Here is a 13,649-nt window from a genome sequence, read left to right on the forward strand (position 1 = left end):
GGGTAAGTCCATCTGAATTAAGGAGGCCATTGTTCCCCCCCCCCCTGGCGACAGGACTATTATTTAAAAACTAATTAATTCAAAATTCATTCAAATTTTTTGCATATAAGGAATAATTTAGTCACCCCACGGTATTATAGATATTAATATCGTTTTCGGTCAACGCATATACCGAGGGCCTTTGGCCCGACACCATTGACCTCAATTGTTATTATCCTTATAATACCCTTGGTACCTTAATAACTATTATGAATGATTTTTCATACGTTCGCCACATTTTCAATTCTTAGTGTAATTCTGCAGACAAGACTTTAACAATAAAATGACAGTCCGTGATACATAAACCATGGCGTGTGGTTATTAATTCTTATTATTTTTAATTGCCGTTAATAATTAAAAATGCCGCGTCCTTGGTTAGTAAATAATGCTCATGAAGTTGAAGGACTAGTAACCAGGGTCGCCGAGAGGGATGAGCGGGTCCCGGTAAAAAGTAAAGAGCGGGCCCCGGTAAAACATGAAGAGCAGAAAAAATCGGGAATCGTTACGTTCTGAACGGCATTTATATGTTTATGGTAGTGTAGCCCATGAGAGAATTTTGCGCATTCCTCGAGCTCATCAGTAAATCACATGGGGAAAACCTTGTACCCTGTAAATATACCCCTACCATATATGGACTCTTAATACAGCGGCGTACGTTGGGGACAGTTCGTAAAAAATCTATCCTTTTTGGAGGTGGGAATCTTCACAAGACCGTCTGGGATCCCAGGTATGTCGGATTCAGTCCGTCCTACTTCATCTTGACGGGCCGCCTACCGACTAAACCCACCCCCTCTTTCTCCAGCCCACGAGTCTGGAACCGCTCTTAGCGAGCATGTCTGACCCGTCGACCTTACTCCTACCTCCCCTCTGGCACTCTTCGTGCATTCCAGGGATTGGATTGCCTCCCGCTCCCCCCTCCCGCACAAGCCTTGCGCCAGACTTGTCGGTGAAGTGACCGTTCACGCGCGACCCATCTGCGGGCTGGGCGACCAGTGTGGCCCCCATCTACGATGGAACTAGCAAAACAGAACCAGTTGGCAATTACGAGTAACACCAATCATTCATACATTCATCAATTCACACTCGCACTCATACCCATTTACTGCAGGTTAAAAAGGGAGGCAGTCAGCGAGGTAAGATGTAAAATGTCCTCCCCCACTAGCTGCCCCAAGACAGAACAAACAAAGAAACAGAAAATAGACAGAACGAAAACAATACCCAAGACAGTCGGCATGGACCATATGTAGAGACTCTTCCCTTAAAAAAATCTATCCTTAGAAAAACTCGAAAATGTCAGATTAAGTCAAGGTAAGTTAAGTACATGAAGAACAGTGTATATTTCAAAAATCTGACGATTTGAGCGGGGCGTAAGGAAATGGGCGAGTCACAAAGTTTCACAAAAGAAGCGAATATTTCGCGAAATATGGAAAAACTGAAAAATACGTGTTCAATATTTTTCAAAAATCTATCGAATGTTGCCAAACACGACACCCATGGAGGGGGTGGAAGTAACTTTAAAATTTTAAATAGGAACCCCGCGATATTTCGCGAAATGAACATCAGATCGAAAAACTGAAAAATACGTGTTCAATATTTTTAAAAAATCTATCGAATGACACCAAGCACGACTCCCTAAGAGGTGGGGTGGGGAGTTACTTAAAATTTTTAAATAGGAACCACCATTTTTTATTGCAGATTTGGATTTCTTACCTAAAAATAAGTACCTAACTTTTATATCCGAGACATTTTTTTCGAATTACGGATAGATGATGCATGATGCTGTAGAGTAGGTTGTAGGTAATCGGAAAAAAACGATTTTTTGAAATGGAAAATTAAATTAAAAAATGAAACATCCTTACTAAAATGGAAAATAAAATAAAAATGTATACCATTTTTATTCAGTTGCAATGCGAAGGCAAAACAATCTTACTTTTCAATTATAATACGGAGTGCAGTCCAGTCCCTTGAATCGCGATTTTCGGCTCTTATTGGAGCCTTCATCGGAAAGAACGTAGGCACTGTTCTCCATATTTTAACTGATTCGCATCGAGAGGTTTTCCCACCCCTTGCAACTGAAGTGATGATAGTAGGTGGCTAGCTCCATCTGGCATTGAAAGACGAATTAGTTTTCAATCCTAATAGTAAATTATTAATATTGAAAATATTAAAAATATTACTAAAAGATTTTTAAATTGAAAACTTATTGGTACACTTTGCTGGTGACACCTCCAAGACTTCTACAATTTGCAAGTCAAATGGATGCTGCAGTGAAGACGAGAGGGAAGGAAATTCTACACTATGCAATTCACATCCCCCGTCTGCAGCTGGTAAAGTTCCAACGGAAAAATGCACCTAGTTACTCTACGGAGTAATACGACTATAAAATAAAAATGTATACCATTTTTATTCAGTTGCAATGCGAAGACAAAACAATCTTACTTTTCAATTAGAATACGGAGTGCAGTCCAGTCCCTTGAATCGCGATTTTCGGCTCTTATTGGAGCCTTCATCGGAAAGAACGTAGGCACTGTTCTCCATATTTTAACTGATTCGCATCGAGAGGTTTTCCCACCCATTGCAACTGAAGTGATGATAGTAGGTGGCTAGCGCCATCTGGCATTGAAAGACGATTTCCGATGAAGGCTCCAATAAGAGCCGAAAATCGCGATTCAAGGGACTGGACTGCACTCCGTATTCTAATTGAAAAGTAAGATTGTTTTGCCTTCGCATTGCAACTGAATAAAAATGGTATACATTTTTATTTTATAGTCGTATTACTCCGTAGAGTAACTAGGTGCATACTTCGTCTAAAATGGAAAACTTTACTTTTTTGATTTTAGGACCTAATCTTCAATGCTCAATGCTTCCCTACTATTATACCTATGTATGACCAATTAATAGCTATACCTCGTCCAATTTACTTACCGTTGCACGTCATCCGCACCATAGCCTGTGACACGATACCAACACGAAATATTTAGGCGGTGGGTGTGTTCTTTTTAAGAATCAAAATGATTCTAAAGGGGAACACACCTACCGCCTAGATATTTCGTGTTGGTATCGTGTCACAGGCTATGGCGCGGATGACGTGCAACGGTAAGTAAATTGGACGAGGTATATAAAATACAAAGCTTTATTTACTTTTACTATTACGTTTTTTCCTATATTTTTTTATCTACACATGATTTTCAAAATTAAATCCATACCAAAACCATAGACATAATATAATAACATAGACAGAGTGTCACGTTGAGCAAAGTGATGACACCATTTTTTTTTGCTCAGTGCTGTTTCACTCTTACGCATAGTAAAGCGGCGACAGTAGTCCTCCCCTTCCGTATCTATACTGCCACTTAGTTTCGTGTTAGTTTCTCTTGGTTTCTCGATATAATGTGGTAGAAAGAGATACCGCAAACCTGTATGTTATGGTAGGGGAGCAAAGTATGCTAAATGTGCAGTCACTCGAGCGCTTTGGGGACCTATTGGGTTGTGAAGAGTAGGTCCTAAAACCAAAAAAAGTTAAGTAAAGTTTTCCATTTTAGTGGGGACTTGTCCATTTTTAATTTTATTTTCCATTTCCAACAATCGTTTTTTAGATTATAGCGCCATCTATCCATAATTCGAAAAAATGTCTTGAATAATAGTTACTTATTTTTACGTAAGGAATCCAAATCCGAAATAAAAAATGGTGCTCCCATTTAAGATTTTAAAGTAACCCCCACCCCACCTCTGTAGAGGGTCGTGTTTTTTGCCTTTCGATAGATTTTTCCAAAATATTGAATGAATGTATTTTTCAGTTTTTCGATTTGATGTTTATTTCGCGAAATATCGCGGGATTCGTATTTAAAATAATAAATTTATCCCCGACCCCTCTCCGTGGGAAGTCGTGTTGGGTATCATTCGATAGATTTTTGAAAAATATTGAGTACGTATTTTTTAGTGTTTCGATATGTCATTGATTTCGCGAAATATTCGCCTTTTTCTTGTGAAACTTTGAGACTCACCCATTTCCTGACGCCCCGCTCAAATCGTCAGATTTTTGAAATATACACTGTTTTGCATGTATTTAACTTACCTTATCTTAATATGACGATTTCGAGTTTTTCTAAGGATAGGTTTTTTTTTCGGCCCCCCCCCCTTAACGAACTCCTCTGCATTAAGAGCCAATATATGGTAGAGGTACATTTTCAGGATACAAGGTTTCTCCAGATGTAATAATCTGACGCGCTCGAGTAACTGCAAGAATCCCCGCTTGGACTCCCCTACATACGTCTATGACCAAAACGCCATAAAAACATTAAAAGTATATAAATACAGTGCACAGATTCTAAAAACGGTTTTACATTATGCTATTTGAATGCTAGGCAAGAGCCATGCAAGACAGATTTTGCAAATGCGCATGCCCACGCGATATTTTCATGCAATTCCTGTGCTAGACGAAAAATTGAAACGTGTTCTATTCTTCGTGCTATTCTGATGCAAGTTGTTGTCAAAATTTATGTTGTCAGTTGTCAATATAACGAAATTTATAGTTTAGAATAAAACTAAACCTTATGGTATAAGTTTAATGCCTGGTTGCACCGACAGATCTTAAGTTTAAGATAAGCTGTAAGCTCAGCTTACGAAACATACGCGTCGAACTATTGAGTCCTAGATCAATTTTCAGCTTGCCACACTGGATTGCCACGTGGATTGCTTAGATAAGAATCGAAAATTATGATGCAACGTAAGTGAGACTTAAGGCGGCTTTATCTAGAAGTTGAGCTGGGCTAAGCTGGAGCTTAAGATTTGTTGGTTCAACGAGGCATAAATGATATTTTTGAAGTTATACTTCTTTAGGCGCGATGGGAGTGCTGAACAGGTAATCGATATGAAAGGTTCAGAGAACAAATTATCACAATTATTGTTTTCTATGCTGTGGTTCAGATATATTTTTCCGGTATTTAAAGTGAATATTGTTTCGATGAATCGAAAGTTGGAAAACTAAAGGCCCATCAGTCTACTGTCACATCTGTTTAAAATACTCACCAAAGTCATAACTCCCCGACTAACAATGAAATTAGATGAATACCAACCATATGAACAGGCAGGTTTTAGAAAAGGCTATCCAACTTCCGATCACCTTCCGATCACCACAAAAATATTAATAGATACTATAGAAGAACATAGACATACATATACTATAGTAATAGACACTATAGAACACACGGCCGTAATAAACGCAATGCAAAATTGTAGAATAGATAGCAGATATATTAACTTAATAAAAAAACTATGAACCGAGCTACAGCTACATACTACCTAAATGAAAATGAATACACGAACCCTGTACCATTAAACAGGGGAGTCAAACTGGGAGACACTCTATCACCCAAACTGTTCACCTTAGTTTTGGAGGACGTGTTTAAGAATCTAAATTGGAAATATAAAGGAATAAACATCAATGGCCGCTACCTCAGTAATCTACGATTTGCGGATGACATACAGTAGGAAAAATGAAAGAATACCCATGAACGAACATATAAAACACGCTGTATTTTCCTGTCACCGTGTCATACAAAAAATTGCGCTGGGCAATTTTTTTTGTGACACGGTGACAGGAAAATACAGCGTGTTTTATATGTTCGCTCATGGGTATTCTTTCATTTTTCCGACTGTAAGGCGGCACACATAGTGAAAGCGGTTTCCGCTAGCGGGCAAACCGCGCGGTTCTCGCGCGCGGGTATGGTAACACAGTGAAGACGGGTAAAAGCGAGAGAGATCGTTCAAATCTGGCAGTTGCGTCTACTACTTGTAGCAAAATGTCGTCTTCCGATGATGATATAATTGCTTTAGATTCTGTTTTGACTAAACTGAAAAGAAAGAGAGTTGATGTATATCCTATTAATCGAGAAAGATTAATTTATGGAGAATATCATCATCTATTTCAAAAATTCAAAGATAATGAACGATTCTTCCAGTATATGAGAATGACTCAAGAGACTTTTAAATATATTTTGGAGAAAGTGGAGTATCGTTAAAAAAAAATATTAAACGCTCAACTTACAGTCAACTAACAGAATATCGAAAGAGTTGAGAATATACATATCTGGGTACGAATTTAAATAGCGAATGGGACTACTCAGAAATTAAACAGCGAATAATAAAAGCGAAAGCAGCATACTTTAGAATGAGACCCATTTTCAACAGTCGAGACATATCATTAAAAACAAAATACCGTCTGTTGAAATGCTATATATTCACAGTTCTGCTCTACGGAATGGAAGCTTGGACACTAACTGTTACATCTATGAATCGGCTCGAAGCTTTCGAAATGTGGTGTTATAGGAGCATCTTACGTATATCCTGCGTTGACCGAATTACTAACGTGGAATTCCTGCGTAGAATGGGGAAAGAGTGTGAATTTCTCATAACCATCAAAACAAAAAAATTAGAATATCTAGGACATGTAATGAGAAATCAAGAACGTTACGGCCTTCTCCAACTGATTCTCCAAGGGAAGGTATGTAAATGGTAAAAGAGGACCGGGAAGAAGACGCATTTCCTGGCTTCAAAATTTACAAAAGTGGTATAATACCACTACCACTGAACTGTTCCGCGCTGCGGTAGACAAAGTCAAGATAGCCATGATGATCGCCAACATCCGGAACGGATAGGCACTTTAAGAAGAAGAAGGAGTATCGTTTAATTAAAAACTGGTGTAATTTACATAAGCATGCTATCCTTCCGGAAGAAAGGCTTGTTATAACATTGAGGTAAGTAGTTTTGCTGTAAATTTATTTTTCAAGGACTGATTTAGTTAAGGTGAAACAGTAGCGATCAACAGGTAGCGAAAACGCGTTCCAAGATTTCGGCTGTAATTTTGAATATTTTTTCGAGATATTTGGCACACGTATTCGTAATATAATAAAGAATGGCGGTACAGAGCCCAATTTGAAAAATATATTAATATGTGGAAATTACTCTGTAATTAAATCCAATATTAAAAAAACGAGCCTGTACCGCCATTAAGAAGAACAAAAAAATACACTTTCTTTACATAAACTTTTTTTCCGATGCCTAGATTTTGTGTCATTTTGGAACTACTAATGAAATAAAAAATTTTAGTAGTTCCAAAATTACACAAAATCTAGGCATCGGATAAAAAAGTTTATTTGAAGAAAGTGTATTTTTTTGTTCTTCTTAATGGCGGTACAGGCTCGTTTTTTTAATATTGTATTTAATTACAGAGTAATTTCCACATATTAATATATTTTTCAAATTGGGCTCTGTACCGCCATTCTTTATTATATTACGGATACGTTTGCCAAATCTCTCGAAAAAATATTCAAAATTACAGCCGCAATCTTGGAACGCGTTTTTGCTACCTGTTGATCGCTACTGTTTCCTCTTAATAGTTAATACTGGAATGGTTTTAGAAATACCTAAGTCACACAAAATTACGGTTTCAATAAGATTGACTTTATTACTTTTGTTTATTATAATGTACAATTATTTATAAAATTAATCCATGGAGAACTATTAATTCTTATTATAAAAGAGCGAATAAACTAAATTATCATTGCAGTAAACATTAAAACCGCGCGGAAAAAACTAAATTCTCATTCTAGCAAAAGCGGTCAGGCGGGTTGAGGCGGTTGGCCCGCGCGGACCTGCTTTGACTATGTTCGTGTACATTTAAAGACGTGCATTCTTTTTGAAAACGTTTAAAAGCGGGTCCCGCTAGCGTTGCCCGCTAGCGGAAACCGCCTCCACTGTGTGCGCCGACTAAGCCTGATAGCTACTTACCTACAAGAACTGCAAACCATGCTTTCAAAACTACACACAGAATCTTCTAAAATAGGACTGAAAATGAATTTAAACAAAACAAAAGTCATGCACTCCGAAGAAACCGTGACAATAATAAACGACAAAGTTATAGAAAAAGTTTAAGAATATACAGTGAGCACGTAAAGGTTGGAATAACATTTTCTCAAGAATGGATGACTTTGGAAAAAATCCCGAAACAGGTCAATTTTTATTTTTAAATTACGACTTTTTGGCATATATATCATACTAGTGACGTCACCCATCTGGGCGTGATGACGTCATCGATAATTTTTTTAAATGAGAATAGGGATCGTGTGATAGCTCATTTGAAAGGTAATTAAATTCTCTATTCAGTAATATAAACATTAATATAATTATTTATACAGGGTGTCCAAAAAAAAATTTTTGGGTTAAATTTAGTGACATAAAAAGAAGAATGTATGTAATTTATTTAGTTCAAAATAAATTTTACTGCCCTCATAAAACTGAAAAAATGTTTATTTGAAAAATAATCATTGCTTTTCGCTTAAATTAAATGTTCAAACTGTCATGAGGCTGGTGGGTGGCGGCTTTAATATTGAATTTAAGCAAAAAACAATATTTATTTGCCAAATAAACATTTTTTCCTGTTTTCTGATAGCAGTAAAATGTATTTTGAATTAAATAAATTACACACATTCTTCTTTTTATGTCAATAAATTTAATTCAAAAAAATTTTTTTTGGGCACCCGGTATAAATAATTATATTAATGTTTATATTACTGAATAGATAATTGAATTACCTTTCAAATGAGCTACCACACGACCCCTATTCTTATTTAAAAAAATCATCGATGACGTCATCACGCCCATATGGGTGACGTCACTAGTATGATATATATGCCAATAAGTCGTAACTTTAAAATAAAAATTGACCTGTTTTGGGATTTTTTTCCAAAATCGTCCATTCTCGAGAAAATTAATTTATTCCAACCTTTAGTGCTCACTGTATACTTAGGACAAAAAATAATACTAAATGGGAAAATTCAAACGGAAGAAATAAAAAGAAGAAGAAAGTTAGCATGGGCAGCATTCGACAAACTGAACTATAACTATAGGTACTCAGAAATCAGCAAATTCAACTACATCTTAGATACTTAGATCTTAGTTTTGGTGCATGCATCATTCCGATATTAACATATGGGGCACAAACATAGACAATCACAAAAAAGAATATGGACATACCCAGAGTCACTCAACACGCGATGGAAAGAGCAATGCTTGGCATATCACTTAAGGACAGGAAAACAAACACATGGATAAGACAGAAAACCAAAGTCTCCGATGTGGTACAAAAATCATTAAAATTGAAACGGGAATACGCTGGACATGTAGCTAGGAGCGATCTAAACAAATGACACAGAACAATTCTAACCTGGAGACCATACGAACACAAAAGACCCAGAGGCAGACCTCCTATGAGATGGACAGATGATCTGAAACGAACTGCCGGGAAAAATTGGCTACAAGTAGCGTACAACAAAAAACAATGGAAAGGAAGACTTGAAGAGGCTTATGTTCAGATGTGGACGTGAATGGCTAGACGAAGAAGAAGAAGAAGATTGTTTCGTTAGTGCGCCATCATTATGTGACGACATATTATCTTTAATAAACATTTTTGGATAATTTATTATTTGTGTGGGTTTTCCTTAATTCAGAATTCCTAATGGTGTTTATATTTTTTTAATTAGTATTAGTCCAGTGGTCACAGACCGATTAACAGTTTGTCAATTTCAAACAATTTAGAGAAGGAAAAAAATTAAATAACATTTCAGATTACAGAATTTATATCCAAACTCTGGGTGAAAAATAGGTCGATTTCAGGATATAATTCAGGAATTTTTGAAACCTATCAGGTGTTTTAAAGGACCATGCCAGGAATAACTTCTACTAAAATGTAACCAAAAATTTGTGCGTTTTTTTATTTATGACGTTTTTAATTTGTTAAATTTGCAATTTTTAAAGATTTTTAATTTTGCAGCTTAGGATATTCATTTTAGAGAAAAACTTTTAAATAAAAAATTGTCGTAAATTAAAAAACCTACAATTTGATCTATGGCAAGTTTAATTTCCTTAATACTTGATTGCAAAACAGCCCACGAAATGTCCAAAATGGCCGTTTTTTTCAATTGCATTATTTATTGTAAAAATAACTTTTATTTATTTTTTAAGGCTTTAAAATGAAGAACTTTCAATACCAACCATAAAAAAAATTGTAGAGCCCGATTGATGAATTTGATGCTTAGATATTATAACTTGTTTATCAAAAGGGGTCAAATGTCGAAAGCTATAACTTTTTGAAAAAAAAAATCGTAGAGAATTAATCCAAGATTCACTCTCCTTCTAAAGATTATATTTTCATATTCTGTTGTAAATAAAGCGTAAAACATTTTTCAACCTCTTATTTCGGGTTTGAAAATAAGGGGGCAAATTTCGTTACAAACATTTAGAACTGAAGCCGCCTCTGTACATACTATGAGTTTCTAACTTGCAGATTATTGTTGCTGAAGACAAAATAAAGATTCAAAATAAAATAAAAATTTTCTACGACCAACAGAAGCCGAGATAATTGTTTTTGTTTTCTTAAATCGTAGTGACTTTATTTATAACAATTAAGAAATTATTTCATAGTTATTGACTAAAGAAATACTTATATTATCTTAAAATAAAAATTGTGTTAAACGAAAATTACATTTAATTATTAAAAATGATTTTTAAAGTGGAATGGAGATTTATTTTTCTTTTTGAATGTGATTTATTGTGTCGGTTGCCCTTAGCAACGGTTAGCAATTTATAGTACATTGAGTCACGGTTTTTGCTTTATATTTTAAAGCACCGCTTGGATTGACATGAAATTTGGCAAACACATAGATAACATGTCGAAGAATAAAAATGATATTGGGTCTTTGTGTGATTTTGCCCTGGGGGTGAGTTTCACCCTTTATTAGAAGTGAAAAAATATATGTTCAAAGTAAGTTCGGAAATGGATAAAACGTCTAATTCTAAGCACCTTTTGTTCTATAGCATTTTCTACTAAGTTAATACTTTTCGAGTTATTTGCGAGTAAATACCTTAATTTTTCAACAAAGAAAAACAGGTTTTTAGGCGGTTTTTGACAAATAACTCAAAAAGTAGGTATATTATTGAAAAAAACATTCTTAACAAAAATATAGCACATTAAAAATTGAAAAAAAAAAATGATGTATGCATGAACTCTCTAGACCCAGCAGAAACAAAATTGTAGTTAATGAAAAATATTTTCATATCCGTAAAATTTCAAAGTGAATTATTTCAACGTGTAATAACCAAAAATCGTGCACTTTTTGGAGAAAAATCATTATACCTTTTTTAAAGTGTTTAAAAAAAGTGTATCTGCTTTTTAAAAAAGTTTGTAGCATTAAAAATGAGCATGTTACGCTTAAAATTAAGTTGGTCTCTTTTTTTTTTGGTCAAAAAACTCGGGAAAGTCACCCCCTAATTACCATCAAAAATGAAATTAATCCTTCTTACCTTATAAGTTGTTTTACTCGTGTATGTGTCGTATATGTCTGTAAGTTTCATCGGTTCAAAGTGCTTATTTTTGAAGGGGCTGTAGTTGAAAAGACTTGAACTAGTCAATAATCACGAGTGTATGCAAATTTAGAACAGCCATATCTTAACCAATTTTTGCCTTACAAAAAAAAACAAAAAAATCAAAATATTCAGAAAAGCAAAAACAACATATTTTTACTCTTTGTAATTTTTGGTCACACTAATAAATTTTAAGTTATTTTGAAAAAAAAATTCAAAATAAAAATTAAAACAGATTTACTTTAAAACAAATTTTTTGAAATAAGCTTTTTGAACCGATCATACTACAGATCATATAAATAATACATGGGTAAAGTAACTTGTAAAGCGGCAACGATTAATTTGATTTAAGATGGTAATTAGAGGGTGATTTACCCGAGTTTTTTTGACAAAAAAAAAGAGATTAACGTTATTTTGAGCGTAGCTTCCTTATTTTTGATACTAGAAACTTTTTTCAAATAAACAAAAAATAATATTTTATTAAACACTTTAAAAAAGTTTTAATGAGTTTTCTCCAAAAAGTGCATCATTTTCGGGTTATTTCACGTTAAAATATTGACTTTGAAATTTGACGGATATGAACCTATTTTTCATTAGCTAGAGATTTGCTTCTGCTGGGTCTAGTGTCTAGTAAGTTCATACATACACCATTTTTTAAAATTTTTAATGGGCTATATTTTTGCTAAGGATGGTTTTTCAATAAAATACTTACTTTTTGAGTTACTTGCACAAAACCGCCCAAAAACGTGTTTTTTTTTGAAAAATGAACGTATTTACTCGCAAATAATTCGAAAAGTATTAACCTAATGAATAAATGCTAAAGAATAAAAGTTGCTTAGAATTAGTCGTTTTATCCATTTCCGGGCTTATTTTGAACGTAAATGTTTTCACAATTTATAAGGGGTGAAACTCACCCCAGGGCAAAAGCACACAGAGGGCCAATATCATTTTTATTCTTTGCCATGTTATCTATGTGTTTGCCAAATTTCATGTCAATCCAAGCGGTGCTTTAAAATTTGGAGTAAAAACCGTGATTCAAAACGTACTATAAGTTGCTAACCGTTGCTAAGGGCAACCGACACAATAAATCACATTCGTAAAGGAAAATAAACCTCCACTACACTTTAAAAATTATTTTTAATAATAAAATGTAATTTTCGTTTAAAATAATTTTTATTTTAAAATAATATAAGTCTTTCTTTAGTCAATGACTGAAATAATTTTTTAATTGTTATAAATAAAGTCACTACGATTTAAGCAAACAAAAACAATTATCTCGGCTTCAGTTGACCGTACAAAATTTTTATTTTGTTTTTAATCTTTATTTTGAATTCAGCAAAAAATAATCTGCAAGTTAGAAACTCATAGGATGTACAGGAGCGGCTTCAGTTCTAAATGTTTATAACGAAATTTGAACCCTTATTTTCAAACCCGAAATAAGAGGTTGAAAAATGTTCTACGTATTTATTTACATCAGAATATGAAAATATAAGTATTTAGAAGGTGAGTGGATCGTGGATTAACTCCCTAAGATTTTTTTTTCAAAAAGTTATAGCCTTCGACATTTGACCCCTTTTGATAAACAAGTTATAATATCTAAGCAACAAGTTCACCAATCGGGCTCTACAATTTTTTTATGTTTGGTATCGAAAGTGCTTTATTTTAAGGCCTTAAAAAATAAATAAAAAATATTTTTACAATAAATAATGCCATTGCAAAAAACAGTCATTTTGGACCTTTCGCGGGCTGTTTTGCAATAACGTATTAACGAAAATAAACTTGTCATAGCTCAAATTGTAGGTTTTTTAATTTACTACAATTTTTTATTTAAAAGTTTTTCTCTAAAATGAATACCCTAAGCTGCAAAATTAAAAATCTTTAAAAATTGCAAATTTAACAAAAGAAAAACGTCATAAATAAAAAACCGCAGAAAATTTTTGGTTACATTTTAGTAGAAGTTATTCCTGGCGTCGTCCTTAACAACACCTGATAGGTTTCAAAAATTCCTGAATTATATCACGTTTTTTCACCCACAGCCTGGGTGATAATGAGTAATAATGTTTATCTAAGGTATGTCGTAGTACGGTTAAAAATTGTTTCATATTCAGTGCCTTTTCCGCGTGTTAGCTCCGCACGCGCCGTTTGCATCAACGTATAAATTCCTAAAACAAAGCAGTCGGCTACGCCTATGT

Source organism: Diabrotica virgifera, chromosome 3 (assembly GCF_917563875.1).
Source record: "Diabrotica virgifera virgifera chromosome 3, PGI_DIABVI_V3a".
In the NCBI taxonomy this organism is placed as follows: Eukaryota; Metazoa; Arthropoda; class Insecta; order Coleoptera; family Chrysomelidae; genus Diabrotica; species Diabrotica virgifera.